This window comes from Mus caroli, unplaced genomic scaffold (genome assembly GCF_978045245.1).
Source record: "Mus caroli unplaced genomic scaffold, Mus_caroli_1 scaffold_17, whole genome shotgun sequence".
NCBI lineage: Eukaryota > Metazoa > Chordata > Mammalia > Rodentia > Muridae > Mus > Mus caroli.
Window position 1 is genome coordinate 92799059 of NW_028227272.1, and position 21858 is coordinate 92820916.

Sequence of the window (21858 nt, forward strand, 5' to 3'; positions counted from 1 at the left end):
GTAGTTAGGACACGGGCAGGCCTCTCCGATCTTTGTGTTTCGACCTGAGGGCCTAAAAGAGAGTTTAATATCATTTGACCGGCTAAGCCACTAAAATAGTACAAGCACAAACCATCTGGTCCTTGTTGCTCTGGGCACAAAGTCCCCAGCTAAGGTCCCATATGGGTATTTTTGAAATGATCATGCATCCTTGAGCCACATGAAATGTGATACATCGCTCTTCCGGCCGGACCAGCACCGGGGTAGCTAGAGCGCAGGGTCGGCTGACACCCACCAGCTACCCAGGACCCCCGCCACAGGATTTTGAGACTGCTGGTGAGTGGAACACAGCTTCTGCTCCAGTCCAATCACGCAGGACCTGAGACTGCTTTGGTTGGGGAGGCAGAAATCCGGCCTCAGTAGGGCCACAAGCCTCTCCGGTCAGAAAAGTGCCGGGGTAGCTAGGGCGCAGGGTCGGCTGACACTCGCCAGCTACCCACAACACCTGCCACAGGATCTTAAGACTTCTGGTGAGTGGAACACAGCTTCTGCTCCAATCCAATTGCGCGCGGGACCTGAGACTGCATTAGTTAGGGAAGCAGAAAACCGGCCTGAGTAGGACCACAGGCCTCTTCCGGACGGACCAGCACCAGGGTAGCTAGAGCGCAGGGGCGGCTGACACCCGCCGGCTACCCACGACCCCCGCCACAGGATTTTGAGACTGCTGGTGAGTGGAACACAGCTTCTGCTCCAATCTTTAAACAGTGACAACGACAACAACTAACCCCAGAGATTACCAGATGGCGAAAGGTAAACATAATAATCTTACTAACAGAAACCAAGACCACTCACCATCATCAGAACCCAGCACTCCCACTTCGCCCAGTCCAGGGCACCCCAACACACCGGAAAAGCTAGACACGGATCTAAAAGCATATCTCATGATGATAGTAGAGGACTTCAAGAAGGACTTTAATAACACACTTAAAGAAATACAAAGGAACACTGGTAAACAGGTAGAAGACAGTAAAGAGGAAGCACAAAAATCCCTTAAAGAATTGCAGGAAAACACTGCTAAAGAGTTACAAATCCTTAAAGAAAAACAGGATGACATAATCAAACGGGTAGAAGTCCTTACAGAAAAACAGGAAAACACATCCAAACAGATGATGGAAATGAACAAAACCATACTAGACCTAAAAAGGGAAGTAGACACAATAACGAAAACCCAAAATGAGGCAACACTGGAGATAGAAACCCTAGGAAAGAATTCTGGAACCATAGATACGAGCATCAGCAACAGAATACAAGAGATGGAAGAGAGAATCTCAGGTGCAGAAGATTCCATAGAGAACATCGGCACAACAATCAAGGAAAATGTAAAATGCAAAAAGATCCTAACTCAAAACATCCAAGAAATACAGGACACAATGAGAAGACCAAACCTACGGATAATAGGAGTGGATGAGAATGAAGATTTTCAACTCAAAGGACCAGCAAACATCTTCAACAAAATTATAGAAGAAAACTTCCCAAATCTAAAGAAAGAGATGCCCATGAACATACAAGAAGCTTACAGAACTCCAAATAGACTGGACCAGAAAAGAAATACCTCCCGACACATAATAATCAGAACAACAAATGCTCTAAATAAAGATAGAATACTAAAAGCAGTAAGAGAAAAAGGCCAAGTAACATATAAAGGCAAGCCTATCAGAATTACACCAGATTTTTCACCAGAGACTATGAAAGCGAGAAGATCCTGGACGGATGTTATACAGACACTAAAAGAACACAAATTCCAGCCCAGGCTACTATACCCAGCCAAACTCTCAATTAACATAGATGGAGAAACCAAAGTATTCCACAACAAAACCAAATTCCCACATTATCTCTCCATGAATCCAGCCCTTCAAAGGATAATAACAGAAAAAAAACCAATACAAGGACAGGAACCATGCCCTAGAAACAACAAGAAGGTAATCCCTCAACAAACCTAAAAGAAGACAGCCACAAGAACAGAATGCCAACTTTAACAACAAAAATAACAGGAAACAACAATTACTTTTCCTTAATATCTCTTAATATCAATGGACTCAACTCCCCGATAAAAAGACATAGACTAACAAACTGGCTACACAAACAAGACCCAACATTTTGCTGCTTACAGGAAACTCATGTCAGAGAAAAAGATAGACACTACCTCAGAATGAAAGGCTGGAAAACAATTTTCCAAGCAAATGGTATGAAGAAACAAGCTGGAGTAGCCATTCTAATATCTGATAAGATTGACTTCCAACCCAAAGTCATTAAAAAAGACAGGGAGGGACACTTCATACTCATCAAAGGTAAAATCCTCCAAGAGGAACTATCAATCCTGAATATCTATGCTCCAAATACAAAGGCAGCCACATTCATTAAAGAAACTTTAGTAAATCTCAAAGCACACATTGCACCTCATACAATAATAGTGGGAGACTTCAACACACCACTTTCACCAATGGACAGATCATGGAAACAGAAACTAAACAGGGACACAGAGAAACTAAGAGAAATTATGAATCAAATGGATCTGGCAGATAACTACAGAACATTCTATCCTAAAACAAAAGGATATACCTTCTTCTCAGCACCTCATGGTACCTTCTCCAAAATTGACCACATAATTGGTCACAAAACAGGCCTCAACAGATACAAAAATATTGAAATTGTCCCATGCATCCTATCAGATCACCATGGACTAAGGCTGATCTTCAATAACAAAATAAATAATAGAAAGCCAACCTTCACGTGGAAACTGAACAACACTCTTCTCAATGATACCTTGGTCAGGAAGGAATAAAGAAAGAAATTAAGGACTTTTTAGAGTTCAATGAACATGAAGCCACAACATACCCAAACTTATGGGACGCAATGAAAGCATTTCTAAGAGGAAAACTCATAGCTCTGAGTGCCTCCAAAAGGAAACTAGAGAGAGCACACATTAGCAGCTTGACAACATACCTAAAAGCACTAGAACAAAAGGAAGCAAATTCACCCAAGAGGAGTAGACGGCAGGAAATAATCAAACTCAGGGGCGAAATCAACCAAGTGGAAACAAGAAGAACTATTCAAAGAATTAACCAATCAAGGAGCTGGTTCTTTGAGAAAATCAACAAGATAGATAAACCCTTAGCCAGACTCACTAGAGGGCACAGGGAAAGCATCCTAATTAACAAAATCAGAAATGAAAAAGGAGACATAACAACAGATCCTGAAGACATCCAAAACACCATCAGATCCTTCTACCAAAGGCTATACTCAACAAAACTGGAGAACCTGGATGAAATGGAGAAGTTCCTAGACAGAACCAGGTACCAAAGTTGAATCAAGATCAGGTTAATGATCTAAACAGCCCTATATCCCCCAAAGAAATAGAAGCAGTCATTAATAGTCTCCCAAGTAAAAAAAGCCCAGGACCAGATGGGTTTAGTGCAGAGTTCTATCAGACCTTCAAAGAAGATCTAATCCCAGTTCTTCACAAACTATTCCACAAAATAGAAACAGAAGGTACTCTACCCAACTCATTCTATGAAGCCACAATTACTCTGATACCTAAACCACATAAAAACCCAACAAAGATAGAAAACTTCAGACCAATATCCCTTATGAATATTGATGCAAAAATCCTCAATAAAGTTCTTGCTAACTGAATCCAAGAACACATCAAAACAATCATCCATCCTGACCAAGTAGGTTTCATCCCAGGGATGCAGGGATGGTTCAATATACGGAAATCCATCAACGTAATCCAGTATATAAACAAACTCAAAGACAAAAACCACATGGTCATCTCGTTAGATGCGGAAAAAGCATTTGACAAGATCCAACACCCATTCATGATAAAAGTCTTAGAAAGATCAGGAATTCAAGGCCCATACCTAAACATGATAAAAGCAATCTACAGCAAACCAGTAGCCAACATCAAAGTAAATGGTGAGAAGCTTGAAGCAATCCCTCTAAAATCAGGGACTAGACAAGGCTGTCCACTTTCTCCATACCTATTCAACATTGTACTTGAAGTCCTAGCCAGAGCAATTCGACAACAAAAGGAGATCAAAGGGATACAAATTGGAAAAGATGAAGTCAAAATATCACTTTTTGCAGATGATATGATAGTATATATAAGTGACCCTAAAAATTCCACCAGAGAACTCCTAAGCCTGATAAACAGCTTCGGTGAAGTAGCTGGATATAAAATTAACTCAAACAAATCAATGGCCTTTCTCTACACAAAGAATAAACAGGCTGAGAAAGAAATTAGGGAAACAACACCCTTCTCAATAGTCACAAATAATATAAAATATCTTGGCGTGACTCTAACTAAGGAAGTGAAAGATCTGTATAATAAAAACTTCAAGTCTCTGAAGAAAGAAATTATAGAAGATCTCAGAAGATGGAAAGATCTCCCATGCTCATGGATTGGCAGGATCAACATTGTAAAAATGGCTATCTATCTTGCCAAAAGCAATCTACAGATTCAATGCAATCCCCATCAAAATTCCAAATCAATTCTTCAACGAATTAGAAAGTGCAATCTGCAAATTCATCTGGAATAACAAAAAACCTAGGATAGCAAAAACTCTTCTCAAGGATAAAAGAACCTCTGGTGGAATCACCATGCCTGACCTAAAGCTGTACTACAGAGCAATTGTGATAAAAACTGCATGGTACTGGTATAGTGACAGACAAATAGACCAATGGAATAGAATTGAAGACCCAGAAATGAACCCACACACCTACGGTCACTTGATCTTCGACAAGGGAGCTAAAAACATCCAGTGGAAGAAAGACAGCATTTTCAACAAATGGTGCTGGCACAACTGGTTGTTAACATGTAGAAGAATGTGAATCGATCCATTCCTATCTCCTTGTACTAAGGTCAAGTCTAAGTGGATCAAGGAACTTCACATAAAACCAGAGACACTGAAACTTATAGAGGAGAAAGTGGGGAAAAGCCTTGAAGATATGGGCACATGGGAAAAATTCTTGAATAGAACAGCAATGGCTTGTGCTGTAAGATCGAGAATTGACAAGTGGGACCTCATGAAACTGCAAAGCTTCTGCAAGGCTAAAGACACCATCAATAAGACAAAGAAACCACCAACAGATTGGGAAAGGATCTTCACCTATCCTAAATCAGATAAGGGACTAATATCCAATATATATATAAAGAACTCAAGAAGGTGGACTCCAGAAAGTCAAATAACCCCATTAAAAAATGGGGCTCAGAACTGAACAAAGAATTCTCACCTGAGGAATACCCAATGGCAGAGAAGCACCTGAAAAAATGTTCAACATCCTTAATCATCAGGGAAATGCAAATCAAAACAACCCTGAGATTCCACCTCACACCAGTCAGAATGGCTAAGATCAAAAATTCAGGTGACAGCAGATTCTGGCGAGGATGTGGAGAAAGAGGAACACTCCTCCATTGTTGGTGGGATTGCAAGCTTGTACAACCACTCTGGAAATCAGTCTGGCAGTTCCTCAGAAAATTGGACATAGTACTACCGGAGGATCCAGCAATACCTCTCCTGGGCATATATCCAGAAGATGTCCCAACCGGTAAAAAGGACACATGCTCCACTATGTTCATAGCAGCCCTATTTATAATAGCCAGAAGCTGGAAAGAACCCAGATGTCCCTCAACAGAGGAATGGATACAGAAATTATGGTACATTTACACAATGGAGTACTACTCAGCTATTAAAAAGAATGAATTTATGAAATTCCTAGCCAAATGGATGGACCTGGAGGGCATCATCTTGAGTGAAGTAACACAATCATAAAAGAACTCACACAATATGTATTCACTGATAAGTGGATATTAGCCCAAAACTTAGGATACCCAAGATAAAAGATACAATTTACTAAACGCATGAAACTCAAGAAGAATGAAGACCAAAGTGTGGACACTGTGCCCCTTCTTAGAATTGGGAACAAAACACCCAGGGAAGGAGTTACAGAGACAAAGTTCGTAGCTGTGATGAAAGGATGGACCATTTAGAGACTGCCGTATCCAGGGATCCTTCCCATAAGCAGCTTCTAAACGCTGACACCATTGCATACACTAGCAAGATTTTGCTGAAAGGACCCAAATATAGCTGTCTCTTGTGAGACGATGCCGGGGCCTAGCAAACACAGGAGTGGATGTTCACAGTCAGCTATTGGATGTATCACAGGGCTCCCAATGGAGAAGCTAGAGAAAGTACCCAAGGAGCTAAAGGGGTCTGCAACCCTATTGTTGGAACAACATGATGTACTAACCAGAACCCCGGAGCTCTTGTCTCTAGCTGCATATGTATCGAAAGTTGGCCTAGTTGGCCATCATTGGAAAGAGAGGCCCATTGGACCTGCAAACTTTATATGCCCCATATAGGGGAATGCCAGGGGCAAAAGAATGGGAATGGGTGGGTAGAGAAGTGGGGGGCACTATGGGGGACTTTTGGGATAGCATTGGAAATGTAACTGAGGAAAATATGTAATAAAAATATTAAAAATTAAAAAAAAAAGAAATGTGATACATCAAACTCAAACAGAATAATGATCTTGAACTCAGTGGTTCTTTCTGCAAGGTGAGACCGGGGCCAGGTGGGTGGGAGGGCAGGAACTACTTGTTCACGACCATGGGATTTTTCTATGTTGCTTGATTTCTTAGGCCGGCTGTTTCTAAACTACAAAGCAAATTTGCTCCTCAAAGCATCTGTGGCTGAAGACAGCTTCCTGGGAGAGGGGTGTGGCTCCCTGGACTCTCAGATAGCCATGATACACCTGGCTGGACTGATACAGGTAACTTGATAATCTCAGAATGGAAAGCCCACATTGGCTGTTCTGAGGAGCATGCCAGAGACAAGAAGCTCCCTGGGACTTGCTAACTAGCTAGCCAATCTAAAGAGCAAATCGTAGATCTCAATGAGAGACCCTGTCTCAAAAGCACAAAGCGGAGTCGTCTGAGGACTGTCACTTAAGATTGTTCTATGGCTTCCACATGCATGTGGACACATGTACACACAGTGGAACACACCCCAAATGAACACATATATACAAACACATGTACACAGACACATAGACACAAACACACACACACACAGAGACACACACACACATATACACACATACACAGAGACACACACAGACACAGACACACACAGACACATAGACACAGACACACACACACACATACACAGAGACACACCACACACAGAGACACACACACAGACACACACACAGACACAGACACACACACACACATATACACACACACATACACAGAGACACACCACACACAGAGACACAGACACACACAGACACACACAGACACAGACACACACACACACAGACACACACAGACACACACACACACATACACACACACACATACACAGAGACACACCACACACACAGACACACACAGACACAGGCACAGACACACACATAGACACACACGCTTGTATACACAAAAGTAAAGCACAGAAAAATAAACCATACACAATTTATTATCCTAAATTTCCTTGGCAGGGGCCATTTTCCAAGAGTCCCCAGAATGGTAGGCCACCCAGTTCCAGAGTCCTCTTGACAGACTGCACCAAGAGCAGCCACCCCACCAACAGAACCTTCCAGAAAACTTGAGTGCTTTCAAGACCCAATATCTTAACAGAAGATCACAAAACAAAAACAAATAGAACTTGGTGTTTGGCTAAGCCTGGGGAGCCTTTGTTGAGACAGATCAAACCTCTCAGGCTGCTTCTGTTAATCAGGGACTGTGTTTATCGGACTGTGTTTATCAGGGGCTTGCAAGTCCCTTGAAGCTAAGAGGTATAAGAGGACTCCTTCAGCACTTCACAGGTTGATGTCAAAACGCTGATGTTGACGACCGGTGGCCTTGAGCTTCTACAGTGACTTGGCTGCTTCTGGTGGGAACAGTGAGGAAACACACACACACACACACACACACACAAATTTCTCCTGTAATAATGTCACAGACTGAGCCTCCTGGACGCTCATCACTGGGACCTGAGCAGATGAGGCTGGTGGTCCATGTACTTATTTTCTACAGAAGGATGGGAGTGCTGGGCAAAGATGGTTCAATCCCCTGGAGGTACCGAGCATCTTAAGCCTGGAGCTGTGGAAGGAAGCTTCCTCAGCCCACCTTGCTGCTAAACACCCTGCAGCAGGAGCCTTGTGGACTGTTTGAGGCTTGTTTCCTTCTCTAGCTTAGAGATTCGGGGTCTATGGGTAAGGCTAGACTTCCTAGGTCTAGTATCACTTGACACATCTTTCTTTTCCAACCCTCTAACTCCGAGTCACAAAGTTCCTATTCCCATATTCTATCCTACAAGCGCACTTGTAAACAAGCGAGAAGGGGGATGGGCAGAGAGCAACCAGGGTCAAAAGGACAGACAGTGGATGCCACTGTAGTAAGTACAGCATGGAGCACAGATTTGCTGGCCCATGAAGCTAGCCATACAGGGTCTGATTTTCAAACGCAGGAGCCAAGAGACCTACCTCCTCTGCAAACACACAAGCCCAACAAAGCTGCCTCCCTTTCCCTCCCACCCCAGTCCTTGTACAACTTTCACCTTGGGCTCTCTGTTGTTCTCTGATTCTCTAATGTTAACCTCTTGCCTTTTTCTCCTCTTTCAAATACACCTGTTATTCTCAAACCTTGACATGGAAAATCTCATGCATTTCTCCCTTCCTGAGTCCATTCCTCCTTTCCTTTTCCCTCTACCAAAGGATCAACACCAAGCCCATCTTACAGAGTATGGGGAGTGTGGGGGGCTGGGGTAGCCCTGCAGGTGGAGAGAAAATGTTGGAAGACCCTGCTATTAAGGTAGCAGTCTACCATGTCCAGAGAGTTCTCTGAGCTCAGCACAAAATGGAGGACTCCCATTCTCAGCGGGGACTCCCTTCTTCTGCCCAACTTTATTTTGGGAGGGTCTCTAACCTCATGTAGAAGATGACTGTGCACAGAGCTTCCTGCAAGTCCTGCATGATTCAGCATGTAAGTCCCACTCAGCCATATGATAATTAGGTACTGTGTTATGACCAATCTGTTGTGTTTTATAAAAAGATAAGGGGAGAGAGAATATGTTTGGTGGATGTGTAGTCAGGTGTAAGGGGAGGGAATGCCTCTGAGGGCCTATGCTGAGGGTCCTCTGAGGGACCAGTCACATGATGGTATAGTATAGAATAGAGTTTATTCAGGGCATGGGGAGGGGAGTTGAGAGGGTAGTAGAGACAGAGAAAGACAACAGACAGAGAGAGAGAAAGAGAGAGAGAGAGAGAGAGAGAGAGAGAGAGAGAGAGAGAGAGAGAGAGTGTAGAGGAGTAGAGGCTGGCCATGAGCACATGGAGAGAGAGGGGGAAGGGGAATGGGGAGAGAGGAGTTAAGGAGGGAGGGGACAGAGTGAGAGCAAGAAGACAAGTGGGGGGGGGCAGCCCCTTTTATAGTGAGTCAGGCACACCTGGCTGTTGCCTGGTAACTGTGGGGTGGATCCTAGATAAAATGCCAACACAATCAGCCCTTCCTGCTCATTAACCTCCCCCCGCCCGCCTCAATGCTTATATACCCTACCCTTGGAGTAATAAAGTGAGCTATCTCACTGCAGCTGACTCCTGGAAGCCCTTCCGCCATACTCACGGCCATCTGAACCCTGCTCACTGTTTTAGGAACTTACTCCAAAGCTTCCCACTGAAGTTTGGTCAAGGTGCTCTTGGCATGTGGTCCCTGCTGCAAGTGAACACTCGAGTGAGGGTGTGTCACATGTTAGGTGCCATTAGATTGCTAGACATAACAGGTGTGTAAACTGGGGTTTGTTTAAGTGCATTTGGCGAACGCTGCTCCAAGGAGCTGCTTCTTGATCAGAGAGTTGGGTGGTTACAAGCGTTTGGAAGGAGTCCCATTCTTTACCCATCTTCTAGGGGTTCCTGTGATATGAAATCCCTGAGTAGATTTGCCTATTTGTCATTAGCGAACCCACTGCTACCCTCTGCCAGCAGCATGCCTGCCTCCATGCCGTGGAGTCACTGGAGTGAGCTTGCTCTGTGTAAAATTCCTGGGGCCCTCGGTAGGTTCTTCTCCTTGGCTTAGGGCTGTTTGTGGTGGGATTGATCACTTAGGGCCAGGAAACTTTATCCCTCGGGCATAGGGGGGATGAGAAAAGACAAGCCCCTCCTCTTCCCCCCATGGGGGCTGGGGACAAGATGCTGTGAGGTTCTTACACACAAAGGAAGACTGTTGATGACATTCAGGACTCCAGGTGGATCCAGGTGCATCCAGACAAGGCAGCCTCTGGGTGGAAGAAACTCATGGCTAGCAACAGCTCTTCTCAGATTAAGCAACATGGCTGTGGCCACCAGCAGAGCCTTCCACAGACACCTGCTCAATGCTTCAGCTGGTAACTAGAGGGGGGAAAGACAGATTGGCACAGTGCTGCTCAAAAAGATTGACTTGCAAAGACAGTCCTGGCTTTTTAAAGGCCCTGTTTCCTCTCATAGACTCCTCCCCACTGCATCACGCCTTCCTCCCTTCATGATTTGAATGTTTAATTTTTATATATTCAGACATTTTGCTTTGCTCACGTGTATGTCTGTGTAGGACCCATGTGCAGTGCCTATGGAGGCTAGAAGAGGGTGTCCCTGTGACAGGAGCTCCAGATGGCTGAAAGTTGGGTGCTGGGAATCCAACTCGAGTCCTCTGGAAGAACAGCCCATGCTATTAACTACTAAGCCATCACTCAAGACCACCTTAGTGCTTTCTGAAATCAAGAGGAGACTTTACAGGATACAGACACGCACCCCCATTCACCCCTGCCCCCAAGTGAGCAGATGAACCCTGCCAACCCGAGGATGGGTCCTTCCAGCCAAGGGTCTGCCTAGCCCTCGGGTTTCAGGGCTGCCTCTGGACCTGAGTGGGGCTCCAGGCAGTTTATTATTTTGCCTTTGCTTCTGGCACTTCTTAAAACAAACCTCAAAGATGAAAAAAACCTCCTGTCTGAAATGGATTCCTTTTAGAATCCAAGAAATGACTCACAGAGGCTGGGCTGGCATTTATGTCCCCGTTAACATGATTAGCTGCAGAAATCCTATTTTTGAAATGTAGACTTTGTACCCTACATATTCTTCTAGAACAAAATAGAAGAAAAATAATTCTACAGGGAGATGAGGGAGGGATGACATTCCTGTTTACATATTTAGTGTTATTTAAATACACGCTACTTACCACTTACTTTACATCTCGCTCTAGTGTAACACAGGATTAAAGAGATTGAAAGATTATTCATTCGGTAAAGTCACTCACAATGTTCTTTAGAAAACATCTCATCCGAAAGAAGTTCGCTCTGAGTGATGAATGAACAAGCAGATGTAGATACTCTTTATCCCAAAGAGAAACAAGACTCCAACACTAGGTGTGTGCACAAACCTTGAGAAAGTTAGAAATGAAACAAGCCAGCTACAAAGTAACAGGTGCTGTGGGGCACAGGTGAGAGAGAGCTCCTTAGTGCTGTCTGATGGTAGAATGGGGGTGTGAGGCTGGGGCAGGGCACTATCATTTACTGAGTAGACTTAGTTAGGGGCCATGAAAGTATTCAGAACTATATGGTAGAGATGGCTCCACCTCTGTGCAAACTTGCTCCACGCCTTTGAAATGAACCCCTAAAAGTGGTTACAGTGGGAAATTTTATGATATGCAGATTTTACCACAATAAACATTGTTTTCTCTAGGAGCAGATGTTGTGAAACATTGGTGGCTCTTTCTGCTTCTTTTTCATCTCAGCAGTGCAGGGTTTTTGGTTTGGTTTTGTTTTTCCAGAAATGACCAAGTGACTCATTCTTCAAAGCCAACCGTTTGCCAGGCCTACCCCCTTTATCACAGACCAGTGCAGGTCCAAAGGGGCAAAGTGATTTTCTGATGGCCCATACAATGGATAGTTGGCAGGGACAGGTGCAACTGTACTCCCCTGGGCTGGGGCGGATCTCAACTGTAGGCACCTGATGGCTCTGAGAAATATGTTAAGTTATTGTGGTCAGTTCCCAAGTTTAGACACCACACCTTTGTTCTGGTGTGCGAAACCTCTCATTGTCAAAGCCACATGGTCTCAACATGGTCTCAGGTAGGCCATAAAAGCCAGGCCTAATCTAAACCCACACAGTTAACTGTGTGGGAAGTCCCGGTTTCTAAAAAGGTTTTATTTGTGTGATAACTCCTACATAGCGATGTCGCTTTATGAGTACCTGCTCAAGAACAATGACAGCCCTCAACTCCAACCTGAGAGGAGTGCTCTCTTGTCGGGGACTTTGATAGAAAAGAAAGCATCCAGAGTAAATAAAGACTGCTGAGATCACCTGACATGACTGAAGCTGGAACGTATATTCTCATCTTGTACGTGTTCCCATGCTTCCCGTGTAGGGAGTAATATATGTTTCAGAATTGAGTGTGAGCATGGAAAGCACCCATGGTATTCCCAAAATAACCCGTGACACCTTTTAAGCACAGTGTGTCCAGAACATCAGATTTTTCTCTTTACAACTCACCATGGATTTTGGTAAAGTAGGGGTCATGGAGCAATGCCTCATCAAACATAGAACAAATTATCAGGTAAGTTTACAGATGAAATATGTGCATTTTACCCGTGAGCAGGCTATCCCATCTCTACTGGAATAGTACATTTGGAGGGATGTCAACTCAGGCATACTGGCGTTACCATTCTTCATTGCTCATCCTCTAAGTGTATGTTCCCTGGGAGCAAAAAAGGCCAGGAAATGGATATCCATCCCCATTGCTACCTGTCTCCGGGTGGTTGCATCAAGAAGACCTGTTTTCTTAGAACTAGGAGAAGCACTGCATTCAAAATCAGAGGGGCAACTGGATTCCTGCCAAGAGGTGACCACCATATTCGTTTCCCCCCCCCTCCCCCCAACCTCCATTTTCCATAAGTTACTGGGGACATAGTGCTCACTCGGGATGGATAACTTTCACTGTGCTCTGGTGAGCTTGTACCTCACCTCTTTGTCCTGTATACTGCGGTGGAAAGGTCAAGGTTTTACTGGAGATCCTAAGAGAAACCCCAGGAGCACCTTCCCCAATGGGTTTACATCTCGTGTTCAGGAAAGGCAAGCAGCATTGAAGTTCAAAAATAGAGACGGTAAACCCTGGGGGGAAACAAGCTTCCTGTGTGGGTGGCCTTTGCTCTGCTGTAGAGGGCTCCTGGTGCCAACAAGCCCCCAGCCTTTGGGAACAAACCTGACTGTAAAGAGCCGTGCTCTGCTACCTCAGATCTCTATTCTCCCTCCTTCTTTGCCTTCTAATTCTGCTGTTAGAGGCTGATCCTGAAAGGTCAAGTGCAAGGGCTTGAGGCAGATAGCTCTGAGGTGCCCCAGAAGCAGTGGCCTGCAGGATTACACAGCTCTCCTTAAGCCTAGCATTGCGGTGGAGGAGTGAAGATGGTGTCCCTGCGCCCCTGAGATACTATATGTTTTCATCTGGAACCTAAAGGTGGACCCTGAATAACTAAGGTTTTTGAAGGTCACAATCACCTGTGAAATGTTGGTAAAACCCACCTTTGAGGTTATTGCTCACCCCCAAATGGCATCCCTCCATCTACCTTATGCACCATGAGACCTGCTCTCACGTCACTGGCAGATCACTGAGTAACATAAGGAAGCAAAGCCCAGGCACTAGCCTATCTCTTTATTCAGCTTTTTCTATTCCTCTGTGACCATAGCTTTTTCTTACCTGCATTTGTCTGGGACCAGCTGTAGCCAGAAGTGTTATGTAGAATAGTCTCTAGAGACTTCATGAATGTTACATTGTGTGGTTTACTGAATAGGGTGTAAAGACTTGTAGCATCCTGCTATAACCCATCCTGGGCACAAGCATCCCTTTATCTTGTGTGTCCACACTGTATTTTCTACCTGCCTGTTAGTCACTTATAACCAGTTATCAGTTCAACAAACATCAGTGCTAGCCTCAGATTCATGCACACACCTCTGTGTTCCTAGAGCACTCCCACACTACACGAAAGGGCCACTGTATCTCATTATAACACACCCAGTGGGAATTATCTTACCCCAGTGGACAATGGCAACTTCAAAAGACCTTATTGATTATCACTGAGAAGAAATGCCACTGGCATTTAACAGAAGGGCAGGGACACTGTTGGCACCATTTGTATGCACCACAGCCTCAACGGACCATGGTCCCAATCCAAGGCAGCAGTAGACGGAAAAGAAAGACCTTGAACTTAGAAAGAAAAGGATAATGGGAAAGATTTCATTCCAGAAAAAAAGTGTGTGTGTGTGTGGGGGGGGGGACAGGAAAGATGTCTTAGTGGGTAAAGACCAGACTTTAGGTCCCCAGAACACACACGGAATTGGATGTGACAACATCCATATGGGTGCCGACACTCAAGAACACACAAAAAGACCCACAATGAAGCTGGCCTTGTTCCTTTCAAAATTAAGATAACTTCCCCTTTGGTTACTCACTGGAAACAAGCAAGTCTCTATTTCGGCCCACAGATGCGCTCTAGGTCCCTGTGGCTGGTCAGCTCTGACACATCACACACAGTGAAGTGTCATCTGTTGTGTGTCTGGAAGAGACTCCTGAGAGCTAACAGAGTGAACAGATAAATAGCCCTTATCCCTGGGGCCCCCAGAGCTTCTAGAAGCTAGAACATTGCAGAAAGACCCACCCCGTGGCTTGTGATGAGTCCCAAGGCTCAATACAGTAGGGACTCTCTGGAATTAGGAATTCACTTTTGAACTCTGCCCCCCCCCCATACCTGATGATGACATTCCAAAATTCCACTTTAAAATGAACTTCCTTAGATGTTCAGTATAGTTCAGTGGTAGACCTTGAGACCTTGGATTCAATCCCCAAATACTTCAAAAGTGAATTTAAAACCCTAAAATATGTCACTGAAGCCATTGTAGAGTTGTTATGAGACTTCATATATCGCAGGTCTTCCCTCCACTGTCTCAGAATAAGGCTGTATTTGGAGTTAAAACCTAGATGTGAGGTGATCCAGTCAGAATGAGGTCATTATTGAGAGCCCTGATTCAGTGCAACTGGTGTCATCTTAAGAAGAGATCAGGAACCACATATGCTCAGAGGGTTGACCATGAAACTTCCAAAGCTCCCTCATCCATGTTGGCTAACACATCAGCTCCCCCTCTCACAGGGGTGGTTTGCTGAGCCCAACCCAACAGCATCCAGTCAGTGAGCATCTCTCAGAAAATGTGGTACCCAGAACACTTGAGGTGCTCCAAGGACTCACTAACCCTAAGACCGGCAGGGTCCTGTTCCTTACTGACAGAGCTTGTCTTTCTCCTGCAAGAAGTCAAGACTGTAAAGGACACCAGGCTTCTGGTGCTGTTGTTTTTCTGGTTGTTGAGGCAAGGACTAACAAAGGCCCTCATGATGGTTGGTTTTGACTGTCAACTTGCCTTAGTCTAAAGTCACCTGAGAAGTCTCAAGTCTAGTCTTGCCTGGCCTATGGGCATGTTTATGGGAGGGTCTTGCCTGGCCTATGGGCATGTTTATGGGAGGGTGTTGCTTGGCCTATGGGCATGTCTATGAGAAGGTCTTGCTTGCCCTATGGGTATGTTTATGGGAGGGTGTTGCTTGGCCTATGGCATGTCTATTGGAGGGTGTATTTCTTGCCTTATTTGATGTAGGAAGATTCAGCACACAGTGGGCAGTACCATTCTCTAGGTTTGAGCCATGGACTGTATAAGAGCAGAGGAAGCTAGCTGGGCACTAAGCACATATTAATCTTCCCTCTGCCCTTTATAGTGCATGTTATTATGTGGATGCTCTTTATGCAGCTTTCCTAGCTGGGCCAAGTTCCTGTCAACTCTGAGTTCCTTCTTCTGATGGATAACCTGAAATGGTGAGCCAGCCAGACTCTCCCTCCACTGTGCTGCATTTTACCAAGGTGTTCAGCACAGCACAGCACAGCACAGCAACCACACAAGGCAACCAACCCTCTTCCTCCTGCTTCAGTGGGATTGGATGTCGTGGGGAGGGGTGATTTTGAGACCAAGAGAAACATAATGGGATGGTGGGAAATCCAAGAGGAAATGAAAGAATTTCCTAATCACTGTTGGATGGAGATAAAGGTCTGGCTAGGATTAGGTACCATCAGCCATTCTAGAAGAAATATTTTCTTTCAAAAGCCAAACTTGTACACGTTTAAGGTTAAAAAAAAAAAAAAAAAAAAAAAAAAACTTGTCCACAAGACAATCAAGTTTGGGGGCAAATAGGAGAGATCCCACAAACCAGACACAAGCCAAGTCAGAACCACAGTCGACTTAGCAGTGCTTAGGTCTGTAGTAGGTCTCCCCAGACACCTTCCATTGCTTAGCTGCGTGCAAGGGCAAGTGCATGTGCATGTGTGTTTGTGTGTTTGTGTGTATGCATGTATGTCTATGTACATGGGTGTATACATGTATATTTGTGTGTATGTATGTGCCTGTATGTATGCATGTGTGTATGTATATGTGTGTGTACATGTATACATATATGTATACTTGTGTGCATGTATGTGTGTGTGTGTGTGTGTGTAGGTCAGAGGTCACTGCTAGACGTCTTCTTCCTCAGTCCCACTCACTGAACTTGAAGCTGTCCTTTTCAGTCAAACTGCCCCATGAGCAAATCCTCAGACCGCTCCTGTCTTCACACCCCCTGCACGGCAGTCACAGGACATGCTCTGTCACATCCAACTTTGATGCATGTTTTGGAATTAAACTGGGTCCTCGTGGTTATAGTGCAAGCACTTTGACCAACTGAGTCCTCTCCCTGACTCTGCCTGCATGTTCTCTATGGGATGACACAGTCCCTGAGAGGAAGAGGGGTCCTTGAGGGGGCAAACATGTTTTAGCCACCTATCCAACAAAGTTGTACTGTACACTCTTAGCATTTCTCTTCAGGGAGAGATACAATAGAACATAAATTGGTTGTTGTTCCTAGAGAGCCCTTGTGTTATGCAGCTCCCTGTTTCTGTAAGAGATGCTTGGTGATGCATCAGCTTCTAGAACAAAGAGGATTTATTTTGGCCCATGTTCCAGAGGGGTCAGCTCACGACCCAGAGTGAGGCAGCACATCCTGGCAGCAAGGCGTGACAGAGTAAAGCTAGAAAGCTCACACCTGAGTGTGAAGGAAGAGGAAGGGGCTGGTGTTCCAATGCCCCCTTCAGAGGCATGGTTCCGATGGCCTGGCCTCCTCCCACCACACCCACTGTGATGGCTTGTATAAGCTTGGCCCGGGGAGTGGCACTATTGGGAGGTGGCACTGTGGGTGTGGACTTTCAGACCCTCATCCTAGCTGCCTGGAAGCTAGTGCTCTGCTAGCAGCCTTCAGATGAAGATGTAGAACTCTCAGTTCCTCCTGTACCATGCCTGCCTGTATGCTGCCATGCTCTGGCCTTGATGATAATGGACTGAACCTCTGAACCTGTAAGCCAGCCCCAATTAAATGTTGTCCTTATAAGAATTGTCTTGGTCACGGTGTCTGTTCACAGCAGTAAAACCCTAATCAAAATACCCACTTTCTAAAGGCTTTGTCATCTCCCAGTTACACAGCAGGCTAGAGACTAAGCCTTCAGATTAGCACACAGTACACAGGGAGACAGATCAAGTCCCAAACTGTAGCAATGACAGTCACCAACAAGGGGTTAGGCATCTAACCATCTAGATGTTCTAGACATCTCCTCATATCTCCTTCTTTCTGAACAGCAGCCTAAGAGCTGGGAAGAACTGCCGCTCACACACACTGGGTCTGGAGTCTGATGGATGGAGCATCCTATCAGTCAGAACTTCGGAGGTAGGAAGTGCGGGGGTAGGGGGGGCGTTCACCACCTCTCTGCTGCTCCACCATGGTGGGGCTCTGATCCTGGCTCCTGTCACCTATCTCTCTCCCTCCCCTTCTATGACTTCTGCTGAGTCACCAGTTCATCACCATGACCCACTGGAATGCTACTGGCTCTGTCTTGCGGGTACTTGGTCCCCTCTTCATGCTGCCCAGGAGTGTCATAGGATGAGCTGATGGGACACTACTCAGTTTCCATTCCCCAGGTCAGCTCTACTGCTGCTCCTGAGATAACTGACCAGAAACTGGGCAGCCTTTAAGACATGCCATTTGGGGGATGTCGAGAAGGAAAATATTTCTCAGTTCACAGAGATGGCTCTGTGAATTAGGCTTAACAAGATAAAAAAAACCAACAGTAGTGTACTGATAGCCACACCATGGTTACTCATGGAGGCACTCTACGATGAATAGCTCAAAGACCAGAATGTGGATTGAGTAGCTGTGATGGATACTTCTAATTGTCTACTTGACACAACCTGAATCACCTGAGAAGTGAACCTCAATGAAGGTTTGGCAAACACGGTTTGGCTAATGGGCATTTCTGCAGGAAATTCTCTTGATCGCCTTAATGGAGGTGGAAAAGATTTGCCCACTGTGGGTGGCACCATTTCCTAGGTTGTGTCCTGGATTGTAGAAGCACAGAGAGGGATCTGTAGACAGGTAAGCATGAATTCACTGCACTCTGCTTTTGACTGTATAACCAGCTACTTCAAATTCCAAACAGCTTGACGTTCTCATAGTAACGGCCTGTTACCTGGAACAAGCCCCTTCTCCCTGAATTACTTTTGTCGGGGTGTTTTATCACAGCAACAAGAAAAAAATAGATAAACCTAGGTGTGTTGGTTCTAACAGGAAATGTCCCACACTGATAGTATTAATCACTCAAACATTTGGTCCCAACTTGATGGCTCTGTTTGGAGAAGTTTAGGAGGTGAAGTCTTGCTGAAGGAGGTACTTCATTGAGGACTTGAGAGTTTATAGTCTCACACTCCTTCCATTTTATTCATTCTCTCTCTCTTTCTCTCTCTTCTTTCCTGTCTCCTCTCTTCCCTCTTTCCTCTCTTCTCTCTCTTCCCTCTCTCTCCCTCTCTTTTCTCTCCTCTTTCTCCTCCCTCTGCTCTCTCCTTCCTTCCTCTCTCTCTTTTCTTCTCATCCCTCCCCTCCCTTTCCCCTCTCCCCTCCCTCTCCTCCTTTCTTCCCCCTCTTCTCTCTCCCCTCCCTCTCCTCTCTTCTTTCTCTCCCCTTTCCTTTCCTTTCTCTTCCCTTTCTCCTCTCCTCTCCTCTCTCCTCCCCTCTCCCCTCTCTCCCTCCCCTCCCCTCCCCTTCCCTTCCCTCTTCTCTCTCTCTCTCTCTCTCTCTCTCTCTCTCTCTCTCTCTCTCTCAGTTTTGTGCCCATGTTTAAAGATGTGATCTTTCAGCATTTTACCACTTCCTGCCTCCATATCACCATAATGGACTCTTACCCCTCTGGAACCATAATTCAGCATAAATTCTTCCTCAAGTTGCCTTTGGTCATAATGTTTTATCACAGCAACATAAAGTCACTAGCTCATGAGGACAATACCATCTCCCCTAAAGGAGAGTCTATCCTATAAAGAACAAACCAGACAAAGAAGCAACCTGTGACTCCTCCAAGAGTGGCAAGTCTCCGGAGGTAGATATACGGGAAATGTCATGGTAGGTCGGGTGGTAAGAGCTGTGGTCAGACTCTCTGACCTCATCAGAGGCTGACAAGTGTCTCTTATCAGCTGGTGATTAACTTCTACCCCTCCTTGAAGAAGAGGTGGAAACACTTTCACAAACCCATGCCCTGACCGTAGACAGAGAAGTGGAGGTCAGACAAAGAGCATCAGGACATGTTCCTTCTCAGTTGCTCACAGTAACACTGATGCTAAGGTGGTGTGGTCTGGGGATGGGAAATCCTGCCACCCATCCCAGGAATACCCAAACGGTACAGACACGTGTGTCAGCTGTTAGTAGAGCGCAGTGCCTAAGAGTAAGCTTGAAGGAGAAGCTTCTATTTTGGCTCACGGCTACGAAGGCCCGCATTCAGCTAGCTTGTCGCTTAAGGCCTGCAGAGCACATGTTGGAGGTTGTGAAGAAAGGTGAAAGGAAGTGACTGGAATCCCACAGTCTCCTTCAAGGTCACATGAAATCAGCTGTACTAAGACCTCCACCAAGCCCCATCCCTAAAGATCCACTACCTCTCCATAGCATCACACACTGGGAACAGAGCCTTCCACACATGAGTGCTTGGGGAACACTCTCAAAACACACTGTATCACCAGGAGGCTCTCCACCACCTGGTCCTTAATTTAATGATAAGTGCCGAGACACTTTTTCTGTAAAATGCCTAATCAGCCTGGAACGGTTAGGACAATGAGCGACAGGAACATTAGTCATGGCCCCAAGCCGTGCAGCAGAATTCTAGCGCCGGAGCCCATCACTGTCAGCCTGAAAGGCCACAGCATCAGTAGCAGACAAAGCAATAAGCCAGGGTCTCAGCCTAGCTTGTGTGTTAGGAGTGCTCCCCTGGGGGTGCTCCACAACACTGAGTGCTGATGGGTGCTCCATCTGCAAAGCCTGTTCTGCATGCTTCCCGGGGGGAGGGGGGGCTGTATTGTTGAGGGAAATCTCAGATCAAAGTGTTAAAGGTATATAGTGTAAGTGGTGCTACATATAAGAGAAGTTCTTGAGCTGGCCACAAGGCAACAAGCAAACAGTGTGTGTGCTGGCTTGGGAAACCCCAGGCCACTGTGCCACAGACCAGACTCCATCTCCTGCCCAGGTCTGCATCACTCTGAAGGGAGACTGTGTGCCTGCACGTAGGAGGGTGCTGCACTGACTCTGTGCACTCACTCAGGGTTTAGTTTATATTAGCTCTTTTCCCACCCCCTCCCAGAAGATTCCTTCTCCCCTAAAAGCATGCTTTTAAAGAAATTGCTCCTAAACTGCCACTACGAACTCGAATACTAACAAAACACATCATTAAGCATGTATATGACTTCCTCCCAGGACATTCCGTCCAGATGCGGGAGACGCTGAGAGCGTTTATTTACGGACCACCCTCTTCACTGCCCCAGTTCACCCCTCACTTTATTAAGTTGCCTGCAGGCAAAGGAATCCAAGTCTCCTGCACAGAGGAGCTAATTAATTGATAGCTGGTTCTGAAATCGCGAGCTGCGATTGTAAGGCATTTCTTCGGTATACCCCATTCTGTTTTTACTTTTACTCTCATCGTTGTGGTGACGAAGCCAAGTTAAGGAAGGGAGGAAGGGTCTATTCTGGCTCGTGCATCAAAGGTACAACCTGTCATGGCGAGAGCCTCAGGCACTCGGTCACAGAGAATGTGTTGCCAAGGAGGCAGATTGTAGATACCTAGCTCATGGGATGGTGACACCGCTGTCCAGGGAGTGTCTTCCCTCAGTTAAACCTCCCTGAATACATCTTCATAGCTGGGCCCAGAGGCATTTCTCCTAGGCGATGCCAAATCCTACAGAGTACAGTCAAGACTGACCACAGCTTCCAATGGTCCGAGTGGATTGCTCCAGAGAGATGTCTACTGCTCCAGTGTTATCTGCCACTCCACGGTAATGTCTGCTACTCCTAGTGGGCACAAGCCCTATCCCTCCCTGCTGCTGCCATTCCTACAATGGCTTCCAGAGCGCCAAGTTCAGGGTGCTGTGTCTCCTGACAGGTAGAAGTTACTTCTCTGTGTGTGTGTGTGTGTGTGTGTGTGCGTGTGTGTGCGTGTGGCTCTATTTGTTAATATGGGTTCTAGGACGGAATTCAGGTATTTGTGCTTTCAAAGCAATTACTTTGCCAACTGAGCTATGTCTGTAGCCCAGTATTCGTATTCTTAGTAAGCCCCTCCTTTTCTCCTGGCTCCCGAGGTTCCCACCTCAGCCTGATTTAAGATATCAGTTTAAGGAGTATGTGGTGGTTTGAATGGGAATAGCCCTGTC